Source organism: Bos javanicus, chromosome 2 (assembly GCF_032452875.1).
Source record: "Bos javanicus breed banteng chromosome 2, ARS-OSU_banteng_1.0, whole genome shotgun sequence".
In the NCBI taxonomy this organism is placed as follows: domain Eukaryota; kingdom Metazoa; phylum Chordata; class Mammalia; order Artiodactyla; family Bovidae; genus Bos; species Bos javanicus.
The window spans coordinates 60,990,655-61,017,111 of record NC_083869.1 but is presented as its reverse complement, the minus strand read 5'-3'; the positions used below and the strand labels follow the sequence as shown (position 1 = coordinate 61,017,111).

Here is a 26,457-nt window from a genome sequence, read left to right as displayed (position 1 = left end):
TCACATAGTAATTCTATTTTTAATTTTTAAGGAACTTCCATACTGTTTTCCAGAGTGGCTGTACCAATTTACTTTCTCACAGTACACAGAGGCTCCCGTTTCTCCACATCCTTTATAGCACTTGTTATCTGTTAGCTTTTGGTTGATAGTCACTCTGAGAGGCATGAGGTGATTTCTCATTGTGGTTTTGAGTTGCATTTCCTTGATAATGAGTAACGTTGAGTACCTTGTCATGTACCTGTTGACCAGTCATGTGTCTTCTTTGGAAAAAGAAGTGTGTTCTTTGTCCACTTTTACTTGTATGATTTGTTTTTGTTATTTTCGTATTGAGTTGTATGAGTTTTTATTAAAATACATATTTTAGATATTAACCCCTTATCAGACATAATGTTTGCAAATATTTTTTTCCCATTTCACAGGTTATCTTTTCATTGATTGATTGTTTCCTTTGCTGTCCAGAAGCTTTTTCATTTTAATGTAGTCCCACTTGTTTATTTTTCATTTTATTGCTTATGCTTTAGGGGTCATTACCTAAAAAAATCATTGCTAAGACTCATGTCAGGGGGCATTTGCCTATGTTTTCTTCCAGAAATTTCATGATTTCAGGTCTTACATGTAATTCCTTAGCCAATTAACTTTTTATGAAGACTTAGCCAAGCCTGTGGGAACAGAGTGGTTTTCATGAAACACACATTGAAAAACCTCTTGGGTTTGTTCCTTCTGAGAGAGAGACTTTCTGATCTATTTGGGGAAATTCTGAGGTGCAATGATTATTCTGAACCTCCATGAACCAGTTCTTCAATTAATCTCTTGGCTTCTTAGGCTAGGTAAAACCTGACTGGCTGTTCCTCTTTCTAAGCTCTGCAGTGACACACAGAGGAAAAGGAGAAGCTTTTCTGAGGTATAACTTCTTCCCCTACCTCTCCCTGCCCCTGTTCCAACCACTTTCTAGTTTGGGTCAAAGAGAGGTCCAAAATCAGTACTGTTTGAACAGTCTGCTCAGTTTAAACAGTATGCTCAGTATTTAATTAAAAAAAGTTTTTCTCAGGAATTTCCTGGCAGTCCAATGGTTAGGACTTTGAATTTCCACTACAGGGAGCACAGGTTTGACCTCAGGTTTGATCTCTGATTGGGGAGCTAACATTCCACAAACCATGCAGTGCAGCATTAAAAAAAAAATTCTGTAAAAATCAGTAGATTTTACTTTTTATCTCCAAATTCCAGTTTGTGGTTTCCCTGTAGAAAATCAAAATAAAAACAGTAGTGTCACATGGCAGTGATACACTTGTGCTGAGTAGTGCTGGCCTTTTTAGGTGGTAGCATGAGATCTCTGGTTTGCCATTGTCCCTACCTGACCCTGACATTTCCTGCCTGTTTCCTATAGAAATTTGGATTTATGATCTCTAGATGTAGGCATGTTGGGGTAGATTGCTCATTTTGCCAATAAATATCCATTGAATATCTGTGATGGCTAGCCAATTCACAAATTCCCCGACTACATGCAGCTTACATTCTAGTGTGGGAAGAGACCATAAGCAAGTAAGTAAATTATAGAATACGTTGGAAGGTGATTGTTCTATGAAGAAAATATAACAGAAAAGTGGATAGCAAGTGTGGATGGATGCAATTATAAAACAGGATAGGCAGGGAAGGGCTCACTAAGACATTTCAATTTTGAAGGAGGTGAAGGAATGTGCCTTGCAACCAGGACTTGGGAAGAGCATTCCAGACAGAGGAAACAACAAATGCAAGAGCCCTGAGGCAGAGGGATGTTGTAGAAAGAGCCATAGAAACATGGACACTGTTGTGCACTCTAGGCGATCACTAGCTCCTTCTGAGCATCATGTGAAAAAGAAGGTTTGGGTTGGGAGACTTCCAAAGTCCCAGTTAGCTCTAATATTTGATGATCTTACTGTAAAGCCATTCCCATAGGAAAAACAGGAGGCTGTTTGTCAGTGTGACTGTGGTTATGAAAATGGACAGTCTTCTACTGATTTTCTGAAGAGAATGAAATTTAGAAAGGTGGCTTTCACTATAGACTTTTCTCATAGGGGAGAGAAGAGTCATGCTTGGGTTTAATGACTGAAACATGCACGTTCTTGCTCTCTGAGGGATGCATTTCTGATGTACACAGAGTACAGATGGATTGGAAATGAATGGCATTGGCAGAGTTGATCACTATCTTTTTTATTACTGTTCAGTGTTTGACTTCTGCTGTAGCTCTGGCAGATGACAACAGATTGCAGGGCATGACCAAGAGTAGATTATTTCCTATCTGATCATTCTTTGTGTGTATCTCTGGTGACCAAGGGTTTTAATATAGGGAAGTTAAACAGTGTGGACAGTTTCACCCACCATCAGCTTAGCCTGTTACTTGCAACCTCATTCCCTTAACTTTCCAGTTCATAAAAAGAAGAAAAAATCAGCTGTCAGCAACTCAGCCTGATAATGTTAGAGGATAAAAGCTGGAGATAAATGCACATTCCTTGAACTTTGGGTTTGATACACAACCCCTTTCTTCTGACTCATGTGGTTGATCCATACAGGAAATGTCCATTACTATTGTTAAATATTCTTTTAATATTTTATGCTGAGGGTTTAACCACAGCATGGAGTTAAGTGTTGGAGGGATTATTTCTGCAACCAGAAAGTTCTTAAAAATACACAGAGAAGTATTCTGAGATTTCTATAATTTAGTGTAGTGTTAAAATATTTATATTTTCTGGGAGATGATTATAAGCTAAGGGCCCTTTGTTTACATTTGGGAGGTAGGTCAGGGAAGCTGGCTGGGGAGGTGATAAAGAGGAAAGGGATGCTAAGACTATGAAAGATCTGGGATTTTACTCTACTTGCAACTTGCAAGCCCAATCAATTAGCCCACAACAGTTTCATGGATGCTGCTGGACTCCTGTTTCAGAGACAAAAAACCTCATTACTTCCCACAGTAGCAGTAGCCAGAGTATCAGCATTTGTGACAGTGCCCTGTCCCCTTTCTTCTCTCCGGATGATATGAAGCAAGCCAAGTGATACAGACATGTAGTGGACTGAGTTACAAGAGGGGCATCCTGAGCTTAGGGAACCAAAATCTTTTATAATGGGCAGTAAGCATGCCTGCCCTTAGCTCCAGAGGAAGACATCTCTGTTTTATGGACAGTTAGCACACTTGCCCTTTGCTCTGGAGAGAGATGCTATCTCTATCTTCCAAGACTATTCTTTATACAGACATGCTGGGGCAGATAGTCTGGAACAAAAACAGTCAGTATCTGGCTTGTAGTATGAGCAGAGATGCATGGAGAATTGTCTTTCAAAGATGTTTTTGCCCTGAAGTTTCAATTTCCCCTCCTTCCTCCCTAGTTCCCTCAGATAAGTTCACTCCTGGTTTTGCATCCTAGCAGCTTTCTCTCTCTAATTTCTATTGAAATTCAGGCAGACAGATTTCTACCTGAGCTTAAGGCACAATTCAAGCCTATCGCTGCAGGTAAAGGCTGACAAGAATTTTAGAAGTCTTACTCACTTTATGACCAGTGTGTCTCTTTTACCTTGGTGCCCTTGGCAGGACTGTTAGACACTCTAACTATTGGAAAAGTTAATTTCACATCATCTTTGAACTAAATGGGACTGTAGATTGTTATCTAGGCCATGCGTGTGTGCCGAGTCACTTCAGTTGTGTCTGACTTTGTGTGACCCCCATGGACTGTAGCCCACCAGGCTCCTCGGTCCATGGGATTCTCCAGGCAAGACCACTGGAGTGGGTTGCCATACCCTCCTCCAGGGAATCTTCCTGACCCAGGGATAGAACCCATATCTCTTATGTCTCCTGTATTGTCAGGTGGGTGCTTGACCACTAGTGTCACCTTGGCAGCCCCCATTATCTCGTCCAGTCTTCCTTAATTGAAGCAAGTTTTACATTTGAGGCAACTAAGTTCCTCAAGAGTCAACTGTCTTGTTTAAAGTCATTCACTAAAGATGTGGTAGAACCAGAATTCTAAGTCAGGCTTATGGATATGGACAGTTTCCTGTAGTTTTTCTCATAACTAGAGTTTAGACTAGGGAATCTTTTCAGGCAGGCTTGACCAAGGAAGGTTGAGGAAAGATGGATGGGAGTACTCAGCAACTTCAGCAATTCTCAAGAAAGCAGGGCAGGACTTCCCTGCTGGTCCAGTGGTTAAGAGTCTGCTTCCACTGCAGGGAGCATGGGTTCAATCAGTGGTTCGGGAACCAAGATCCCATATGCCATGTGATATGTACCCCCCCAAATAAAATTTAAAAAAAATTTTTAATTGAAAATAAGAAAAGCAGAGCATGAAAGATATTGGATGTGGTTCCTGTGAGTGTGCTCACTCAGTCGTGTCCGACTCTTTGTGATTACATGGACTGTAGCCTGTCAGGCTCCTCCATCCGTGGAATTTTCCAGGCAAGAATACTGGAGTGGGTTGCCATTTCCTCTTCCAGGGCATCTTCCCAACCCAGGGATTGAAACTGCATCTCTTGCATTAGCAGGCAGATTCTTTGCCACTGAACCACCTGGGAAAGAGATTGCTAGCTGACTACTCATTATCCACCTTCCCCCTTTGAAGGACAGAGTTCTATATATTTGAATGTGGCAACTTTCCCAGTTTAAAAAATATATATACTTCATTTGCTAGCTTTCCTTGAGGTTGGATAGTCAATGAAATTTGGGTAGAAGTTACTTCCATCAGCGTTCTTTCAAGGGAATTCACTTAGCTGGCAGGAGACTCTGACATTTTCCCTGTATCCCCTTCCTGCCCGGAACATGGCTAGGATGACTAAAGCCACAGTGATCATCTAGTAAGAAAACCTTGTAGATGGATGCATGTGTTAATGACAGTGGAACAGAAACATAGGTGATGCCTGAAACAGTATGAACATCATGGAACCACCATACCAGCCCTGGAGGACCTACCACTGCACCTCTGCAGTGTGAAAGAAAAAGAATTCTCCCACCTTTTCTTGTTATTTTATTTCTAGAGAGCAGAGGCATGTATGTAACTCCTTACAAATTTTAGGTGCTTACTGATACCTAGCTGTAATCCTTGACTGTTCATTGTTGAACCCAATGGTTTGTTTTTTTTTTTAATTGCAAGCAACAGAAACATTAGCTAATTTTAGCATAAAGGGACTAATTATCCTTTGAGAAGTTTATGGGGTTGCTCCTAACATGGAAGTAAGGGCTGAAGTCCTAGACCTGGAGCAGGTGGGTATCAGGTTGCGCTAGAAAGTCCTAGTAGCAGGCTCTGCATATTGATCTCATCAGCAAACCCGAATTTCTTGCCAGTTCCCTTGTATCTTTCTGTCGTGATTCAACATCTCAGGGAAGCAAGAATTTGATTGGCTGAGTCAAGGTCACATAACTGATTTGAGCTAAAGTAACATGGCCATACTGTACCAACTTGGTGGAAAGAAGGACAAAGCAGAAGGAGCCTCCTGGGAATACTCCAGCTCCCACTATGGCAGGGCAGGTACCTGGATTTATTGTCCGACAAGGAGAGCATCCCGTGGGGTGCTGGAGCAAGTCCCCTCAAGGAAATCAGAGTGCTGTGCAGAAGGGACACTGTACTAAGTGTCCTAGTCAATAAAAATGAGACAAAACAAAGCAATTCAGTATAGCAGAGGATTTAGACCTTTCGACATTGAAGTGAACTGGTCATTATAAAAGGCAGAGATTGTTAGGACACAAAGGCTTCAGGGATGAGCCGTTTCTAACAATTCTTTGTTCCACCTTGGAACAAAGGTTTACAAAAATGGTATATTAAAGAGCTCTTTTGATCTTCTGGGGTTTATGTAGATGGAGAGATATCTCATGGTAATTCATAGTAAAAATACTAACACTTGTCTCTCTTTGGTTGACTCGTCTTCTCTTGGTGGACTATTGTTTCTAATTCACACTCATTTATGTCCTGCTGCAGTTGTGGGTCTTCATGGATGTCCCAAGTAGGGGAAAGTCATCTTGTCATTCTGTAGTGAAATATCATAACTCCAAAGGGATCAAGTACGGTTTGCAGAGCTTTGAGGTATGATGGTAGCATAAGGGATGAAAACAAAGTATGAGAAGGCAATGGCACCCTACTCCAATACTCTTGCCTAGAAAATCCCATGGACGGAGGAACCTGGTAGGCTCCAGTCCATGGGGTCGCTAAGAGTCGAGCATGACTGAGCGACTTCACTTTCACTTTTCACTTTCATGCATTGGAGAAGGAAATGGCAACCCACTCCAGTGTTCTTGCCTGGAGAATCCCAGGGACAGAAGAGCCTACTGGGCTGCCGTCTATGGGGTCGCCCAGAGTCGGACACGACTGAAGTGACTTAGCAGCAGCAGTTGAAGTGGATGTGGGTCATCAGTTAAGTTATACCTAACTGGGAGAGCTGGCCTCAGTGTGAAGATGCTCATGAGAAATGGATGGGATGCTCTAGCCTCAGACATTCTGAGTGTGCACAGAATATTGGTGAAACATGTCTGAGGATACAGAGGCTTTGAGACTTGGACTTTCAGGGTCCCCACCAGACTTTGGTTTCTTGTTGAAACTGTATTTAATATACATCATGGAGGAAGCCTATCAGCGGGAAAGCAAAGCTGACATCTGTTCCTAGCTCATATTTCTTTAGTGACTTCCCAGAGTCAGTAGAGTAAAATGCAGCCTCCTCATTCCAGCCAGTGAGACCCTTTTATGATCTGCTCCTGCTTTCCTGTGTGCTCCCCTCTTTTCCTCTGACTCCACCTACTGCTTTGGCCACTTCAGTCTTCTTTCATTTTCTGGGAGCTGGATCCTGCCTCTTTGTATTTGCTGTCTGGGGATGCTCATCCCAGAACTATGCTTGGCTGGCTTCTCCTCTGGTCGCATGTCACGTGTTTCTGGCCCTACACAGGGATTCCAGAGCCCAGCTGCCTGGCGTCCATTCTTGGCTCTATCGTGTGCTGGTTTGTAATAGTCAACAATTAACTTCTCTGTGCATCATTTTGTTCAGCTCTAAGTAAGGATTATGATATCCTTAGATCATAAGTTTTTTTGTGAAGTTTGTGGTGTAAATGAAGCCTTTAGGACAGTGCCTGATTGCAGTCTGTGCTATATAAGCAATAGGAGTCCCTACTCCAAGTCACTCTGTCTCTAACCCTGGTTTGTTTGCTTTATAGCAATAATCAGTGTTTGAAGTTACTTTATTTGCTTATTTACTCTGTCTTCCAGGCTGTATGTAGGTTGAGTAATTGGAACCACACAGAACTCAAAGATTAATCTTTAGATAGGAGAGGGTGGGGCAAAACCTCCTCAGTGGCATCCTCAAGTGTCCCATCCCCACCCCCCCCAGGGCCCTGGTTCCCTATACTGTATGGTGAAGGGGTGGGACCACATTTGTGATTCTGCTGTGTATCCAGACCACCCAGGGAACCTGTGAAAACTAGAGGTGCCCTGTAGAAATCCCTTATGATTCCAAATCTCACTTCTGGTTTTATAGTGAAAAAAATTGAAAGCAGGGTCTTGAAAAGATATTTGCAAACTCATGTCAACAGCAGCATTGTTCACCTTAGCCAAAAGGCAGAAGCAACCTAAATGTCCATTGATAAATGAATGGATACACAAAATGTAGTCTTTCCATACACTGGAATGCAAGTCAGCCTCAAAAGGGAAGGAAATCCTGTCACATGCTCCTGTGTGGATAAACCTTCAGGACAGGATGCTAGGTGAATTAGGCCGGTCATGATGGGAAAAGTACTGCATGATTCCACTTATGTGCAGTAGCTAAAGGTTACTTCACAGAAACAGAAAGTGGAATAGTTTTAGTTTTACAGGATAAAATATTCTGGGGATCTGTTTCATAACAGTGTGAACATATTTAAGACTACAGAACTGTATACTTAAGAATGGTTAAGGTGAAAATTTTATGTTATGTTGTTTTACCATAATGTATTAAGTTGCTTCAGTTGTGTTCCACTCTTTGTAACCCCATGAACTGTATAGCTCTCCAGGTTCCTCTATCCATGGGATTTTCCTGGCAAGAATGCTGGAGTGAGTTGCTATTCCCTCCTCCAGGGGATCTTCCCAACCCAGAGATTGAACCCGCATCTCCTGCATTGCGGACGGATTCTTTACCACTGAGCTACCAGGGAAGACCTTCACAATATAAATAAACAAATCAACCATTACTGGACCTAGATTCTGAGTAAATAGATTGGAGTGGGGAGGGAATTTACAGTTTGAAACTCTCTCTGGGAGATTCTGACACCCACCAGACTTTAAGAACCACTGGATCATATTTTAGAGATGCATCTGTGGTTTGGATTTAGAGCATTTAAACTTCACACAATTCCTAATATAAAACGTTAATTAAATGGAGGAAAAATTATCCCCGAATCCTCCTCATGGGTTCTCTTTTAATTTTGCCACATTAATCTGCAGCTCATGTGAATTTTCCATTTCTCTGCCTGCTCTCTCCCGGTGGAAAGTGATAATCTGCAGGCAGAGGGCACTGGGATCTGGCCCATCATGGTGTTTTCCTTCAAGTGTCCATAAGGTGGCAGGCCAGGCACTTGGATTTCGGCCGCCAAGGTACTCGCAGCTTTGAATGTCCAACAATTCCTTGAAGGGTATGAGGGACCCCATGCCTTTGCATGGTTTGGGGCTGCCTGCAGGAGGTTGTGGGATTCTCGTTGATGCCTAGGCTAGACCTGAAGCCAGCAGGTCACTTTCTCCGGAACAGGCGTGCATTTGTTATTAAGGGAAGGGGTGAACTCCTGCTGCCCCTCCCCTCACGGAGTGGCGTAGCCACGGTCGGTCTGGAGGTCAGAGCATCTCTCCCAGGGAGTCTGGTGTTTGAGAGTGTGCCACTGCGTAGGAATCGTTTTCACATGCTGCTCTTCTTCTTCATATGGAAAGCAGGGTTTTTGTTTTGGTTATATTTTCTTTTAAATAATTAAAAGGCAGGAGGCAGAATAGATGCTCTGTGTTGTTCAAAAACTCCTGCCTGATGGGGGAGGATCAGGACAGTTAACGCACCAGCCGTTGGGTGTTTAATAGGTATCTTAAAAATACTGATTTGCTGACCCACTTCAGACCTTGACCCAGCAAGGGGTCACAGGCCACAATAGTAAACAGTTGGTGAGTAGTTTGGTGACAAATTGAGCTGAAAAGAGGAGGACTTTTGACATGATTTTTAAAATGTGCTGTTTGTCTCTTAAGTCAAGACTATGGCTTTCAGTAGGTGCAGCATGTTGGCAGGTGAGGAGAAATTTACCGTGGAGGAGGCAGTGGTGCTGCCCAAAGGGCACAGTCTTGGATTTGGGAGACGTGGGAATTGGGGGTTTGGGACAAGTCCTTTGGCGGGTCTAAGGCTCAGTTTCCTCATCTGTATGCTGGGAATAAGATCACCAGCATGGTGGGTTAGTGGTGAGGAGTAAATGAAAGGTGGATTCATTCATTCAGTCATGCAACAAACATTCATACATTCAAGACCTATATGCCAGTCACAAGCTGGGTACTGAGGGTGCCCAGGCAAGGAGCCCTGGTCCCTTCCTGGCAGGTATGGATGCCAATATGTCCATGAAAGCTTTCAGTGCAGTAGAAGGCACTTTGCCACCAGAAGTTTGTTTGGGGTGCTCTGGGAGCCAGGGGGCTGATTAAAGGATATATGGGGAAGGAGTAGAGAGAGATTGATATACAAGCAAGACAGCAGATTTCAATCCAGGGTTGTCCAGTCCAAACATACCTGTGTTTTAAAATGTAGTGTTTGCCACCACATTTTTTTTTTCCTGAAAATGAAATTCTTTACCACCATTTAAAAATAGAGAGATTTCTCTTGGGATTCTAGGTTTGCAGCTTCTGTGAAAAAAATAGATTTGGCTACATGAAGCCAATATTTCTGTAGGAAAGTATGGTCTAACACTTAAGTCATGGCTGCCTTCTTGAGGCAGTGTAATCCCCACCATGCCCAAGTACATGCCCAGCTCAACTTGCTTCCCTTGTTCTTTTTCCATCCCTGACCCTATGGATGTTGGGAGTGCAACCTCTACTATAAAGTGTCTGGAACAGCGGCACACTCTGGGTTCTTCATACCTTCTATTTTCTTTGCCTTTTTGAGGCTCAGACAGCCTCACTCTGCTTCTCTAACAATGACCAACAGCTATGAAGGGCTTAATTAAAGAAGAATGAAGGAAGGAGAACATTCTTGGAGCCATAGGTATACAGTCAGGATTCAATTTGCCGGGTTTTCGGTTTCATTTTGGGGGTTTCCTCACTTTCTGTCCCCCCATTCAAAACCCCATTTTGGGGGTAATAGAGTTGGTAAAAGGGACATACAGTTGACTCACCTATCCTGGTTACTTGTACCTTTCCTCAGTGTGACTGGAAGCTGGCTGGAGTTACAGTTGTATGGAGGCCTTTGACTGTCAGCCATGCTTGGCTTGTTTTAGAGAACCACATGCAAATTCCTCTCCAAAGTACCATTTTCTCACAAATAATAGAGAACTATTGTAGGGAGGATGGTGAGCCTGGAGTTCTATAATAATAGCATTTTCATGAAAGAAAATCACATCCCCACCGTGAGCACAGCTGAGAACATGAAACCTACTATTGAGATATTCTGGTTAAAAGAAAGCATTATCCCATCAGATGGGCCTGTCCATGGGGGTTTTTGGGAAGCCAGGGGAGAGGGCTTTGCAGGTCCTGCTAGAAATAAGTGGGTAAAAAGCATCCATCCATCCAGGGATGATTAAGCTCAATCATGGGGCTGTTAAGAAGCCCTGACCTTCCCTTCCTGGCAGGAGATAAAAGTGGATGGATGATTCACTGTCGCAAAAGAATGAGCCCAGGGAGAATGGTGTGGGAGTGGCTAAGTGGAAGGGAGGGGTGAAGAGGAGGCTGCGTTGGGAAGTCCAGACTCCCACACTCAGATTTCTTCCTTTTCGGGGCTTGAGGGTGGAGCTCGTGGGTTGCTGTGGTTGCACATATTCCTCAGGTTTCCACCCAGCTTTGAGAATGAAGAGGTGGGGAGCTGGCTGCAGGTGGAGGGGGGCTGGGATTAAAGACTCAGAGCTGCACTAGGGAGTCCTCAGTCCTCAGACAAGGAGGGGCAGGGCCCCTCCCCCTGCTCATATGCTTAACTATCTTTCATTTCCATTGCATTACAAAAAACAAACAACTGCTTTTGCTCTGCAGATAATCAGAAATACTCAGAAGTATAGAGAATAGTAAATCCAATGGTTCCTGCATATTAGAATCACTTAAGGATCTTTTAAAAATTCCAATGCCCAGGGATCCTCCCAGGCCATTCAACTCACAGTCTCTGGGAATTAAAATAGCCATCAGTATTTTTGAAGCTGCCTGGCTGCTATGGACAAGTCTGGGACCCACTGGTGTCCCCATCACCCAGCTTCTACAATTTTCAGTAAATCAGTCTTGCTGATTTTGTAGCTCTTGTGTCGTAGATCACCACCAATTTTTCATTGCCCCCAGATTACTTGAAAGCAAACACCAGACTTATTTAATCTTTAAATGCCTCAGAATACATTAATAATTTGAAAACAAAATATAAACATAATTTCTTAATAAGATCTACTATCCTGTCTGTCTTTGATGCTCAAGTTTAGCTTTTGAGACATTTCTTTTTTTTTAAATTAATTAATTTATTTTAATTGGAGGCTAATAACTTTACAATATTGTAGTGGTTTTTGCCATACATTGACATGAATTGAGACATTTCTTTCTCTCCTTTATCTTTGATTTTAATTCAGTTCCAAAGGGCTAAATAATATCCCTTCCCCCCATTTTGGGGGTGATAGAGTTTGTAAAAGGGACGTACAGTTGACTCATCCCGCCTGATTACTCATCCCTTTCCTCAGTATGACTCTGGGTTCTCGGTCTCTTCAGGGACAGCCCTTCACACCTCTGTGGGCGAGAGAACAGCCGTAGAGGCAGAGATGCTCATATAGTCATTCAGTGACTATTGATCAGGAGTTCCTGTCTGTCCAGGCACTGTGTTAGGTGCTGGATCACTGGGCTTGTCTTTTGTCAGCATAATATTCTGTTTAGTACAGAGTCTGGCACATCATGGGGACTCAGATTTCTAATTCGGTAATGAAAGCGTGTGTGCTTGTTACCAGAACAGTCAGATGACCATTGCTGGTGGGTTGGGTCCAGTTATGTAGTATCCCTTTATAAATCTCCGAAGCTTGAAACTTGCACATCATCCCCATTTTCTTGAGGATCTGAGAACATTTTTTTCTTTTAAGTAATTTTCATGAGAACATCATATGGATTCCCCAAATGAGATGAAACAGCATGGCAGAGTGAAATCAGTAGCAGGATGCGGGGACAGCCTGAGTAGTGGAAATGCAAGCCTGCCGTCTAAGCCTCATTTCGGCTGGCTGCGAGGTTTCAGCCTTCTCTTTCCAGCGAATCCTTTCAAAGGGGTGAGAACATGCTGCAGAAATTGACTGGTTTGAAGCTGACCTTCTTTTATTTTCTTTGCCTAGCCTCTAAGTGAAACACTTAGGAACAGAACAATAAAATGTTCAGAAGGCAGCTAGCATAGCCAAGGAAGAAAGTGGAATCTCACTGACCCACACATTTTTAAAAGATTTTTCAGCTTATCATACTTTTATTTTAGACAATTTGAAAAATATAGGATAAAAGTATGAAGAAATGAAAATCACCCACATCTTACCATCTGGAAATAACTGCCATTATCTAGCAACAATAACTGGCCATTTTGGTGTATTTCCTTCTTTTTTCCCCCCTATACCTAAATACAGACTGTTTTCTGATTCATTATAATTCAAATTGTTAATTTTGTTAAATTTAAACATGCTTAGGACTTTGTGCTTTCACAAGCCATTTAAAAAATCTGTTTTCTTCTCTGTTGTTCATTAGAATTCAAAAAGGGATGTAAGAAAGATCTTATTCTCATATTACCAGTGAGAAATCAAAGTCCAGAAGGTTAAGTAAGTTTTTTCAATGTCACACAAGTAGCCCAGGAGTCTCATTTCTCATCAAAGGGTCTTAATGTCTGATCCTGGTCCTCAGTGTGTATAGAGGCCTGGCACATCCAGGGATAGCCTTATGGTTGGGAAACTAGTATTTCTTTCCCCATCTCCAGAAGGTTTGATTCAGAGGGTAAGGACCCACACAGCTCCTGATAAGTCTAATTATGGATGCAGAGAAGGAGGGTGTAGAAGATAAAGTGCCATCATTTATGGGGCAACCCAGCCTGCATTCCAGATAATGTACTGCTTAAGCATTTGTGGACTCTACCTATATTATGACCTTTGGCCTCCACATCCTTACCTCCCCATCCCGCCTTCCAAGGGAAGCTGCTCAGCCATCACATCTCTGCTGCCTCAGCTACCAGGCTTAGTCCCAGGGTGCCCTGGGTCTCAGCCCTGGTTATTCACCCTGCCTGTTTACTCGTCCCTTTCCTCAGTGTGACTCTGGGTTCTCAGTCTCTTCAGGGACAGCCCTTCACACCTCTGTGGGCGGGAGAACAGCCATAGAGGCAGAGATGCTCATATAGTCATTCAGTGACTTGATCAGGAGTTCCTGTCTGTCCAGGCACCGTGTTAGGTGCTGGATCATTGGGCTTGTCTTTGTCACAATAATATTCTATCTAGCCCAGAGTCTGGCACATGGTGGGGATTCAGATTTCTAATTCAGTGATGAAAGCATGTGTGTTTATTACCAGAACAGTCAGATGACCATTGCTGGTGGTTTGGGTCCAGCAACCCAAATCTTTGGTGGCCCAGGGGTGGATTATGGTGACAGTCTGATGTAAAAAGATTGTTGAGAACATCAGATGTTCTTTCTCAGCAACTACTAAATATGGGAAAGATTTACCAGTGATCTCCTGAGGCAGAAGTCAAGACAGTCATGGCCAAAGCCACATGTAAAATGAGATTATGAGGGAGCATAAAATATATAATATGTTAACAAAAGAGAACTGTGTGGATTACTGAAGCAGAGAACCATGGAGGGAGGGAAGGAGGCAGAGACCAAGAGACCAGCCCCAACGCTGCTTGTTCCTGGGGTTTCTCATTCATGTCCAGCCCCTGTGCACCCAAGAGTAACTTTCTTCACCTGCACACTTCCTGGAGGTATCTTGCTGTCTTTGCAACCTGTCAAGGCAGCCTGTCCGAATGGTCACATATCCACAGTCCCATAGACTGGAAGAGACTTTCCAGAAGGCCTTGCTTGCCCTCCCAGTTTTGCAGATGGAAGAGCTGAGGCTGCAGAGGGGAGAGGACTTGGCCGTGGGCAGCACATTTCCTAAACCTAACACAGGTTCCCTCCTGATTTCAGGCCATATGCTTTCTTGATTCCTTCTTGCATCTCAGCCTTGGGTTCCTGCTATATCATTAGACTTGAAAACTGGGCTCATGGCCTTCTACATCCATTTCTTCCACTTCCTTTTGCTATGTATATTGCTAAACACTGAGTAGGTGCTCAGTGAACACTTGTTAAGTTGAAGGGGGAAGATGCTCTAGGTTTGAGGTGGTGATGGAGGTGGCCATTGGTAAAAGCTCCTATGACTGATGGACAGGCTGGCACTTTGGGGGAGTTTGAGACAGGTCTTCCTGGGTCCCATGCAGTCACTAATAGTCTTTGAGGTAACTCTTCATTCAATGGATTTGCAATGGAAAAACTGAACAAAGAGGATGGCTTCTGCTGAGTCTGATAGCACAGAATCCATCACCAGCAGTGTGGATCCGAGAGAAAGCAGGTTCATGACACACACACACATCTCATTAGACTGTATATCTGCTGTGCAAAATTGAATATGGTGTGTTACAGTTATTGGTGGTTTGAATTCTCTGAATCATTTTAAAACAATATAACCAGGATTTAACTAGAGTAAGAGGGAGGGAAAATAGTTCAGAAATGGTATTTTTGACTTACGTTATATATGTCTTCATTATTTTTTTCCCCAAACAATTATTTATTGAGTGCCATCTCTGTACCAGGCATCATTTTAGATGCTAGGAATACAGCAGTGATCTAGACTTTGACAAATTCCTGCCTCCTTGGAACTTGCATTCTATTGGTGTCACAAAGTTAATTAGAGGAAATGTGACATGTACTAGTTTTCTAGGGCTACAGAAAGAAAGTATTGCATACGGGGTGGCTTAAGAAATAAAAAACGTATTGTCTCCAAGTTCTGGAGGCTGGAAGTCTGAGATTGTTGGCAGGTTTGGTTCTTTCCATGGCTTCTCTCCTTGGCTTGCCGATGGCCGTCTTCTCCCTGTGTCTTCACGTTATCTTTCCTCTGTGTCTGTGTCCAGATTTCCTCTTCCTAGAAGGAAACTAATTGTGTTGGATTAGGACCTTGCTGTTGTTGGTTAGTAGCTTAGTCATGTCTGACTCTTTGTAACCCCATGGACTGTAGCCTGCCAGGTTCCACTGTCCATGGGATTTTCTAGGCAAGAATACTGGAGTGGGTTGCCGTTTCCTTTTCCAGGGGTTCTTCCCTACCCAGGGATCGAACCTGGGTCTCCTGCACTGGCAGGCAGATTCTTTACCACTGAGCCACCAGGGAAGCCTGGATTAGGGCCTACCTCACTTTTAATTAGCTCTGTAAAGACCCTATCAATGGTTAGGACTCTGTGCTTCCATTGAAAGGGGCCCAGGTTCACTGGTTGGGGAAGTAATATGTCAAAAGCCACTTGGCATGCCCCTCTCCCCTAAAAGACTCTATCTCTAAATGCAGTCACATTCTGGGGTACTGAGTATTAGGGCTTCAACATATGGATTCTAGGAAGGACACAATTCAGCCCATAGTATGGCAGAAATAAAAAAAATGACATTGATACATTATGACTCACCAATTTAAAGCATAAAGGTTTTGACGCTTTTCCAAATTGAAGAAGGGTTGCTTGTCTACCCATAATGCCTGTGGTCAGTGCTGGCTTGGAGGAAAGGCTGACCTGAGGCAGCAGAGAGATCCTAGGTGGTGGATGGAGTCATTCTCTGTGAAACTAAGCAGGCCACCTGAGTGGTTTAACCACTGCCCTTGACTTCATTAATACAATAGCCTAAACAATCGAGAAAGAGGCCCAACACCCCCATCCTACCCCCACACATATATTTAGCATACTTGTTGGAAATAAGTAAATTTATTTTCATAAACGATGACTTGGGGAAAAGCTGTAACCATTCCACATGAAAACATTAAAACTGTTTGTTTTCTCCCTTTAATCTCCTCCTGTTTTCCTAATGGGACTGGAGTGTGTGTGGTTCCTGCTGTTTTATATACTTTGTTGGCGTGTGGCTCATTGGTTTCTCTTTTCATTTATGCTTTTGTGGTTTTACTGAACAAACCACCTTCTATGTCATAATGAGCTCCTGGATCTCCTCCTGCTGACAAGCATAAATCCACCCAATCTGGAATGCTTTGGTTTGCTTTGGAAGGTTCAGTTTGGCTTTTGAAATAAGATAAAGGTGCTGAGATTGTTGGTCAAGCACACAGGAGGCCTCAGGGTCCTCCAGGGGCTTTGATGCAACAGATGCCTGTCTTGAGCAGTAGAGTATGGGCTGGATCCATCTATCAAATCAGAAAGCCATCCATCTGCTGGTCTGACAACGGGGACTTCTCTCATGGGTACTCTTGGAGTAATTTATTAGTAAAGAGCTCTGCAGGCCACCAGGTCCCAGGGAGAGTTAATGAAGCAATAAGAAGGGTGCAAAGTCTGTGTCAGTTTTTTGCCAGAGCAGCCAGTTGAAGAAGGAAGGATTTAAATAAACAGGGTAAACATTTGGGCTGACTAGAGGCCTGATTAGGGAGAGAAGGTTTTCTTTGTCATTTGTTTGCTCTTGAGTCTTATTGCCTTAAAAAAATCTTGGTAGGAACTTTTATGTCCATTGATTGATTCCCTTGTTTCTGTATTTGTTAGTTTACTGAATACCCATTGGGTAACAGGGCCTGGGATAATATAGAATCCTTTCCTTCAAAAAGCCTGTGTTAGGGAGATGAGTCACCAAGATGGCAGAGTGGAAGACCCCAGCCAACATCCCTCCCAAAAGATCAATAGTTAGCGATACAGGAACAAAAACAGCTTGGGAGAGCTCTGCAGTATGCTTCAGAAGCTTCAGCAATGCAGTAGAGCAATGAACAAAACAAGCCCCCCCCCCCAAAACAAAACAAAACAACAGAATAACTACACAAAAGTGAAGGAACAATAGCTTCGTTTTGCTGCATCATCCCATCCCACAGGCCGACCCTGCTCCCCATTGAGAAAGAGCTCCCCTTGCGGGGAGAGGGAGACTGGGACCAGTGACCAGATTTCAGAACACTAAACAAAGAACCCACTTTGATTTCACTGCACCCAAAACCTGGCAAAGCCAAGATGTGCACAGATGGCTGGGGGCAAGGAAGAAGAGCAGAGAAGGCCAGTATCAGCCACAGAGCAGGAATGACTGGGGTTCCCAGTGACCTACTCTGCAGAGGACACCAATGGCTTTTGCCACTGGAGAAGTCACTGATTTTCACTCTAAGTGTGTGGCATTCACTAGCCTGAGTTTGGTATCCTGCCCCTTTGGTTCCTGGAACCTGCACTGGTAACAGCCCCAGCCTCTGTGTTGTACAAGTGTAAGACAGCACGCTGGATTCCCGTGGCTGCCATCACTGCTATGTGCATGCTCAGTGCTAGCTTCTCCAGATATGCACTTGCACACCTCTGACCTGACTCTTGTCACTGGCCTCCACTGCTATGTGTGCAAATGTGGTGAGACCCTGAACCCACAGGAGTACACACACAATCAGGGCCCCGACAGCAGCTAGTGCTAACCCAGAGTTGGCCCTGACCCTTGCTGGTTGAGGCCTTTGCCACTGCGTATGTGTGAGCGCACATCAGCTTCTGTCATTACACTGGAACCTGCAGCTGGGTCCTGCTGCTGAGTGTGTACATTCTACCCTCTCTGGCCACTACTGCTGCCTACCCTGGTCCCAGCTGCTGGCCCTGGAGGTACTGCCAAGGACCCTCAACAGCCCTTGCAGATGCTGTGGATGCCCACAGAACTCACCAGACACCACACAGTTGTAAATGTTGTGGACCCCAGTGGCTGAGCCAATGAGACATCATGCCCTTCTGTATCTAGAGATGCTACATGCCCTATGCCTTGACACCCTGGCCACTTGACCTAGAGTCACAGCATACTCCAGTGTGTCCCCATCTTCAGGTGAAGTGCTTTCCTTACTGAAGTCAGTCCATAAGGCTGGAATTTTTGGACTACTTCAGATGTGCAGACACTTACACAAGGCTATAAAGAATCAGCAAACACATCTCCACCAATGGAGATCCAGGCTTTGCCCAATGAAGCTATCAAAATAATTGTTCCATAGATGCTCTCTGAGAATACATGTAAACAGTTTAATGAAATCAGGAAAACAATGCAAGGAGACAATGACAAGTTCAACAAAGAACAGACCAAAAAAGAACCAAAGAAATTCGGAACTGAAGAATACATTGATAGTTTAATAGAATTGAACTATCTATTGAAAAATTCAGTAGAAATTTTAACAGAAGATTCAACCAAGCAGAGGAAACTTGAAGACAGAGCATTTGAAATTATCCAAAGTAGCTAAAAGAAAAAAAAGAGTGAAAAAAAAAAGCCTATAGAATTTATGAGATGCCATTAAGTAAAACAATCTAAGCATAATTGGAGTCCTAAAGAAGAGAGTGATAAAGGGGCAAAAAACTTACTTAAAGAAATAATGACTGAGAACATAGCAAACGTGGGAAGAGATATGGACATCCAAATTCATAAAGCTTAACCCAGAATTTCAATCCAAAATGATTTTCTTGAAGACATATTATAATCAAACTGTCTAAAATCAAAGACAAGGAATTTTAAAATCAACAAGAGAAAAACTTTTTTCTTATAAAAAGGAAACCCCATAAAGATACCAGTGAATTTCTCAGCAGAAACCTTGCAGGCTGGGAGAGAGTGGGAGGATATCTTCACAGTACTGAAGGAAGAAAACTGCTAACTGAAATACTTTATCCAGCAAAGTTGTTCTTCAGAAATGAAAGCAAGATAGAGACGTTGCCAAAAAACCAAAAACTGAGGGAGTACATCACCATTAGATCTACCTTATAAGAAATGCTGAAAAGAGTTTTTCAAACTGAAACAAAAATATGCTAATTAATAACATAAATACTTACTAAAATATACAACATAATGGTAAAGATAGATATATAGTCAGATTTAAAATACTCTAATACTGTAAGGTGGTGTGTTACCACTTAACCCTTACTGCTACTGCTAAGTCACTTCTGTTGCTGGTGCTGCTGCTGCTAAGTCACTTCAGTCATGTCCGACTCTGTGCGACCCCATAGATGGCAGCCCACCAGGCTCCCCCATCCCTGGGATTTTCCAGGCAAGAACACTGAAGTGGGTTGCCATTTCCTTCTCCAATGCGTGACAGTGAAGTAGCTCAGTCGTGTCCGACTCTTAGCAACCCCATGGACTGCAGCCTACCAGGCTCCTTCGTCCATGGGATTTTCCAAGCAAGAGTACTGGAGTAGGGTGCCATTGCCTTCTCTGACTTAACCCTTATATGAGGTTAAAGACAAAATTATTAAAAATAACCAAAACTATGAAATTGTTCATCAATATACAATATATAAAGATGTAAATTGTGACAACAAAAACATAAAATGTGTTTGGGGTTAGTAAAAGGGTGAAGTGAAAATGAAAGTCACTCAGTCTTGTCCAACTCTTTGGGATCCCATGGACTATACAGTCCATGGAATTTTCCAGGCCAGAATACTGGAGTGGGTAGCCTTTCCCTTCTCCAGAGGATCTTCCCAACCCAGGGATTGAACCCAGGTCTCCTGCATTGCAGGCAGATTCTTTACCAGCTGAGCCACAAGGGAAGCCCAAGAATACTGGAGTGGATATTCTATCCCTTCTCCAGGGGATCTCCCTGACCCGGGTCTCCTGCATTGCAGGTGGATTCTTTACCAACTGAGCTATGAGGGAAGACCAGTAGAAGGGTAGAGTTTTTAAAATTATAATTGAATTTGTTATCAGCTTAAAATAGAATGTAATATCTATAAAATGTTTCAAATAAGCCTCAGGGTAACCACAGAAAAACCCATAGTAGATTCACACAAAGAAAGGGAATCCCAAGTATACCACTATGGATAACCATCAAGTCATAAAGGAAGACAGCAGGAGAGGAAGAATGGAGCTACAAAACAGCCAGAACACAATTAACACGATGGCAACAGTAAGTACTTGGGTATGAATAATTACTTTAAATGTAAATGGATTAAATTCTCTAATACAAATGAATAGAGTGGCTGAATGGATAAAAATCAAGATTCAACTATATGCTGCCTATAAGACACTCACTTTAGCTTCAAGGACACACACAGGCTGAAAGTTAAGGGATGGAAAGATATTCCATGCAAATAAAAACCAAAAAGAAGCAAGGGTGGCTATACTTACATCAGACAAAACAGGCTTTAGATCATAACTGTAACAGGGAAAGAAGGTAATTATATAAAGATAAAGGGATCAGTTCATCAAGAGTATATGACATTTATAAATCTTTATGCACCAATATAGGAACACCTAAATATATTAAACAAATACTGTACATTTGAAGTGGGTAAGAGACAGAAATCCAATAATAATAGAGGAATACGATATCCCACTTTCAACAATGGATAGATCAACCAGACAGAAAATCAATAAGGAAACACTGGACATGAACTACACTATTGATCAAATAGACCTAACATGTACATTCTATCCAACAGTAGCAGAATACACATTCTTTTCAGATACACAGGTAACATTCTCTAGGAGAGATTATATGTTAGGTTACAAAACAAATTTTAGCAATTTAAAAAATGGTTGAAACCATACCAGGTGTCCTTTCTGACCAAATGATTTCTAATGAAATTATAAATCAGTAACAGGAGGGAAACTGGAAAATTCACAAATGTATGGAGATAAAATATGCTCCTGAGCAAACAGTCGTTCAAAGATTAATTAAAAAGAGAAATAAAAAATATCTTGAAACAAATGAAAATGGAAATACAACATTCCAAAACTTGTGTGCTTCTGAAAAAGGAGTGCTGAGAGGGAAATTTATGGTGATAAATGCCTGCCTTATGAAAAAAGAAAGATCTCAAATAAACAACCTAACTTTACACTTCAAAAAACCAGGAAAAAAAAATGAAGAAACTAAGCCCAAATTTAGCAGAAGAATGGCAATAATTAAGATTAGAGCAGAATTAAGTGAAATAGAGAAATAATAAAGAAGGTCAATAAAACTGAAAGATAAACAAAATTGACAAACTTTTACCTGTACTTCCAAAGAAAAAAATGAAAGAAAACTCAAAATTGTAAATAAAGATGAAACATTACACAGAAATACAAAAGCTTATTAGAGACTACTGTAATAAATTGGACATACTAGAAGAAATGATTACATTTCTAGAAATACACAACTTACTAAGAGTGAAATTCAAAGATGCTTACTCCTTGGAAGGAAAGTTATGACCAACCTAGATAGCATATTCAAAAGCAGAGACATTACTTTGCCAACAAAGGTCCATCTAGTCAAGGCTATGGTTTTTCCAGTGGTCATGTATGGATGTGCAAGTTGGTCTGTGAATAAAGCTGAGCACTGAAGAACTGATGCTTTTGAACTGTGGTGTTGGAGAAGATTCTTGAGAGTCCCTTGGACTGCAAGGAGGTCCAACCAGTCCATCCTAAAGGAGATCAGTCCTAGATGTTCATTGGAAGGAATGATGCTAAAGCTGAAACTCCAATACTTTGGCCACCTCATGCGAAGAGTTGATTCATTGGAAAAGACCCTGATGCTGGGAGGGATTGGGGGCAGGAGGAGAAGGGGACGAAAGAGGATGAGATGGCTGGATGGCATCACCGACTCGATGGACATGAGTTTGAGTGAACTCCAGGAGCTGGTGATGGACAGGGAGGCCTGGCGTGCTGTGATTCATGGGGTCGCAAAGAGTCAGACACGACTGAGCGACTGAACTGAACTGAATACAAGCATTATTCTTGTGGCAGTCTTAAGAACCAAACTAGAGGCATCATACTTGCTGATTTCAAGCTATAAGTAACACAGCTGTAGTAACCAAATGATATGATCCTGGCATGAAAACAGATGCAAAGACCAAAGGAAAAGAATCAAGTACCCAGAAGTAAACCTACCCAGAGCCAAGAGTACTCATTGAGAATGAATATTCATGTGTAAAGGGATATTTGGCCCTTATCTTCTGTTACTCATAAAAATTAACTCCAAATGGATTAAGGGCTTGAATGTAAAACTTGAAACTATAACTCCTAGAGGAAAACATAGGGAAAAAGCCCCTTAACATTGTTCTTAGCAATGATATTTTGGATATGACACCAAAATCACCAGCAACAAAAGCAAACACCAGTAATAAGTCCAACTAAAAAGCTTCTGTATAGCAAAAGAAACGAACAAAATGAGAAGGCAACCTATAGAATGGGAGAAAATATTTGCAAACCATATACAGATGGTCCCCAACTTACAATGGTTCAACTTAATGAATTTTTCTTTTTCTTTATGTTGATACAAAAGTGATACACATTCAATAAAAACTACACTTTGAATTTTGATCTTCTGTTGGGCTAGCAGTATGCACTATTATACTGTGTCCTGAGACTGGGCTGTGGCAGCAAGCCACAGCTCTTAGGCATGTAATCACCAGGGTAAACCACTGATATACTTACAACCATTCTGTAGCCATACACCTTCAAAACATTATTCAATAAATTACATGAGGTATTCAACACCATTATAAATTAGGCTTTGTGTTATATGATTCGCCCAACTGTAGGTTAATATAAGTGTTCTGAGTGTCTTTAATGTAGGTCAAGCTAAGCTATGATGTTTGATCATAGTTCAGTTGCTAAGCCATGTCTGACTCTTTGTGACCCCATGGACTGCAGCATGCCAGCCTTCCCTGTCTTTCACTGTCTCCCAGAGTTTGCTCTAATTCATGCCCAGTGAGTCGGTGATGCCATCTTGTGTTGCCCTCTTTCTCCTCTTGCCCTTAATCTTTCCCAGCATCAGGGTCTTTTCCAATGAGTACAGTAGGTTAGGTATTTTAAATGCATTTAGACTTACGATATTTTGAATTTATGATGAGTTTATTAAGATATAACTCCACTGTAACTTGAGGAATATTTGTGTCTTATAAGGAGTCAATATATATAAACTCTCACAATTCAGTAGCAAAAAATCAAATAACCTAGTAAAAAGTGGGTCAAGCACCTGAACTTGCAGAGGAGACATACAATTGGCCGACAGCTACATGAAAAGGTACTCAACATCACTAATTATCAGGGATATACAAATCAAAACCACAGTGAGAAATCACCTCACACCTGTTAGAATGGCTAGTATCAAAAAGATAAGAGATAACAAGTCCTGGCAAGTGTTCCTGAGAAAAGGGAAGCCTAGGGTGCTGTTAGCGGGAATATAAACTGGCACAGTCACTGTGGAAAATAGTATGGAGGGTCCTCAAAAAATTAAAATTGAAACTACCACATGATCCAGCAATCCCACTTGTGAGCAGTTATTCAAAGGAAATGAAATGAGTATCTTTAAGAGATATCTGCTTTCCCGTGTCCATTGCATTATTTACAATAACCAACACATGGAAATCACATGTTTGTGTATTGACAGATGAATAAGTAAAGAATGAAAAATACATATATTACTTGCCTGTGTGGTTATGGTAGCTTCATAACTGGTTTTTCTATTTCCCACCTCAAATATCTTGCTTCTGAAATTCTGCCTCTACAACCAGTCTTATCTTCTGCAACTACAAGTTTGCTCATCCTTCTACCCTCTTATCAGTCTTACCAGGGGCTCCCCACTGGCTAGAGTTTGGATTTCTAAGCTTGCCAATTCCATCATTCTCCTAGCTGGCCCTGCACCATCTTCCATCAGACTCTGCTCTCGTCAGCTAGAGCATGTGCACCCTTTCACATCTCTGTGCCTTGCCTTGTATGATTCCTGCATCTTGAAAAGCTTTTTCCCTGCTTCATCTGTCTCTTGAAATATTTTTTTTATCCTTTAAATCTCAGTTCAAGCTCCACCATCTTTGTGAAATCTTTTTTTTTTTTTTGATATCTAGTCAGAATTAACTGTATTTTTTTTTCACTGTAATTTATAGCTCTGCTGTATCCCCATAACTGCTGTTCCTGACCTCTGGTTGGAAGAGTAGGGGTGGGTGGGGTGGGGTGGACAGAAGGACAAGAGAGTGCTTCCTTAACCTGCCATTTTCTCTACACTCCCAGCCTGGCAGATATTTTTAGCTGACTCTCTCTCTGATGCTCTGGTGGGCTGCTTGGGAATGCCTCTGCCTCGGAACCCCCTGCTGCTCCCTAGATGCAGACTATGCAATTCTGCCCACTCCACGCTGCTCTCCTCCTGGTTCTCTGATGTTCTTCATACACTGTCTTACTATTGGAGGCCTCACGCCCTCCCGGGAAGACCTTTTGGCAGGTTTTAAAATGGACCTGGGCTGGCTTTTCTTCGTGGTCTGCATCTTGTTCCTGTAAAACCTGGAAGATGTGGGCCCATCCCAGCTGTATGCCCTCTTCTTCTGCTGTGTGCCACCCAGATTTCTCTACAGTGCACAGTGTCCCCTAAGTATGGGGGCAATCCTTACACATGTTCAGTGGCCCAGTGGCAGCCCCCACCCAGGTTTAAGGTGACAGAAAGCGCATCCTTCCCCTTACATGGCACTGTAGGGAGGCACTCACAGCATCTTAATAATTCTCTTCAAAGCCATCACTTCACAACTCCCCCTTCCTCCACTCTTTTTAAATTTTATCTTCTGAAAGCAAATAAAGGCCCCTGGGTAAAGGACTCAGGAGTTAGGAATCTAGTTCCTAATCACTTCTTATTAATTCTACACTGGAGGCTTGTCTTAGTCTGGGCTGCTGTCACAGAATGCCATTGATTGGGTGGCATGTAAACAGCTAAGATTTATATCCCATACTTATGATGAATGGGTGTGAAAGTGAAGGGCTTCCCTGGTGGCTCAGACAATGAAGAGTCTGCCTGCAATGTGGGAGACCCTGGTTTGATCCCTGGATCAGGAAGATCCCCTGGAGAAGAGAATGGCTACCCACTCCAGTATTCTTGCCTGGAGAATGGACAGAGGAATCTGGTGGGCTACAGTTCATGGGGTCACAAAGAATCAGACAGGACTGCAGCAACTAACACTCTCACTTTCACATGATGGATGGGAAGTCCAACAATTAAAGTGCTGGCAGATTTGGTGTCTAGTGAGGACCGCCTTCTGGTTTACAGACAGTTGTCCTCTCTTGGTGTCCTCATATGGCAGAAGGGAGATGAGAACTCTCTGGGGTCTCTTTTATAAGGTCACTAATCCCGTTTGTGAAGTCTCTGCCTTCATGACCTAATCACCTCCCAAAGAAAGAAAGTGAAAGTGAAGTCGCTCAGTCATGTCCGACTCTTTGCGACCCCATAAACTGCAGCCTACCAGGGTCCTCTGTGCATGGGATTTTCCAGGCAAGAATACTGGAGTGGGTTGCCATTTCCTTCTCCAGGGTATCTTCCCAACCCAGGGATCGAACTCCAGGTCTCCCACATTGCAGTCAGATGCTTTACCATCTGAGCCACCAGGGAAGCCCTCCCTCCCAAAGGCCCTACCTTCTAATACCATCACATTTTGGGTTAGGATTTAACATATGAATTTGAGGGGACACAAGCATTCAGTCTAGAGCAAGGCTGTTCTAAACTCCCATTGCTGTCTGATATCTGTGGTACTGGCATCTCTCTTGGAATAGACAGAATTTCAGGCTTGCATCTTCTTCCAGATGAATGCAAGGCTGAATAGCTGGTGAAGCTCCCCCTACCAAGGCTTCTTAAAGTCTGGACAAAGAAGCTTACTGATCTCTCTGGAACTGAAAAAATAAAAAGCCAGCAATCATCCTGGTAGAAATAAGTATGTGTAATGATTTACATAATCCAAATGGCTATGAGAACTGAAAAGCAGCTTGTACAAGAGGTTATGTAGATTCTTGTTAAGGAGTCTAATTCTGTGAAAAGTTGCTGTCTATTTAAACTTCACAAGGAGTGCCTTGTGGAGGAGGCAACTGGAATTGCTGTGTTTTTCAGAGAACAGAGCCTGCTGACTTCACACTTAGGGCTGTCCAAATGCGGATGCAGGGCTGCTGGTAATACCCCAGTGTTGGACACTGTGCTGAAAGCCTGGTAGCTGGTCTCTGAGTCCTAAAGAAAGATATGATCTGGGTACAAGATTAGTGGTCCTGCCTTATGGCATCTCCTGCAAAGTTCCCACTGTTGAGTTTGGGAAACTTAACTCCACACTGGACAAAATGCTGTCTCTAGGACCCAGTGGCTGGCTTCCTGCTGAGGACTTGGGAGGTATGGGAAGGCAGCCATTGTGGT

At 42.6% G+C, this 26,457-nt stretch overlaps 1 long non-coding RNA gene and 1 other non-coding gene across 3 annotated transcripts in view; one reads left to right on the top strand and one right to left on the bottom strand.

Annotated features, from left to right (window-relative positions):
- Positions 1-26,457, top strand: part of LOC133260573 (uncharacterized) — a 306,515-nt gene that overhangs the window by 208,902 nt on the left and 71,156 nt on the right. The gene's annotated exons all lie outside the window — the stretch shown is intronic.
- TRNAG-GCC (transfer RNA glycine (anticodon GCC)) lies at positions 15,463-15,534 on the bottom strand. Its single transcript has one exon. It is a non-coding gene; the product is annotated as a tRNA-Gly (tRNA).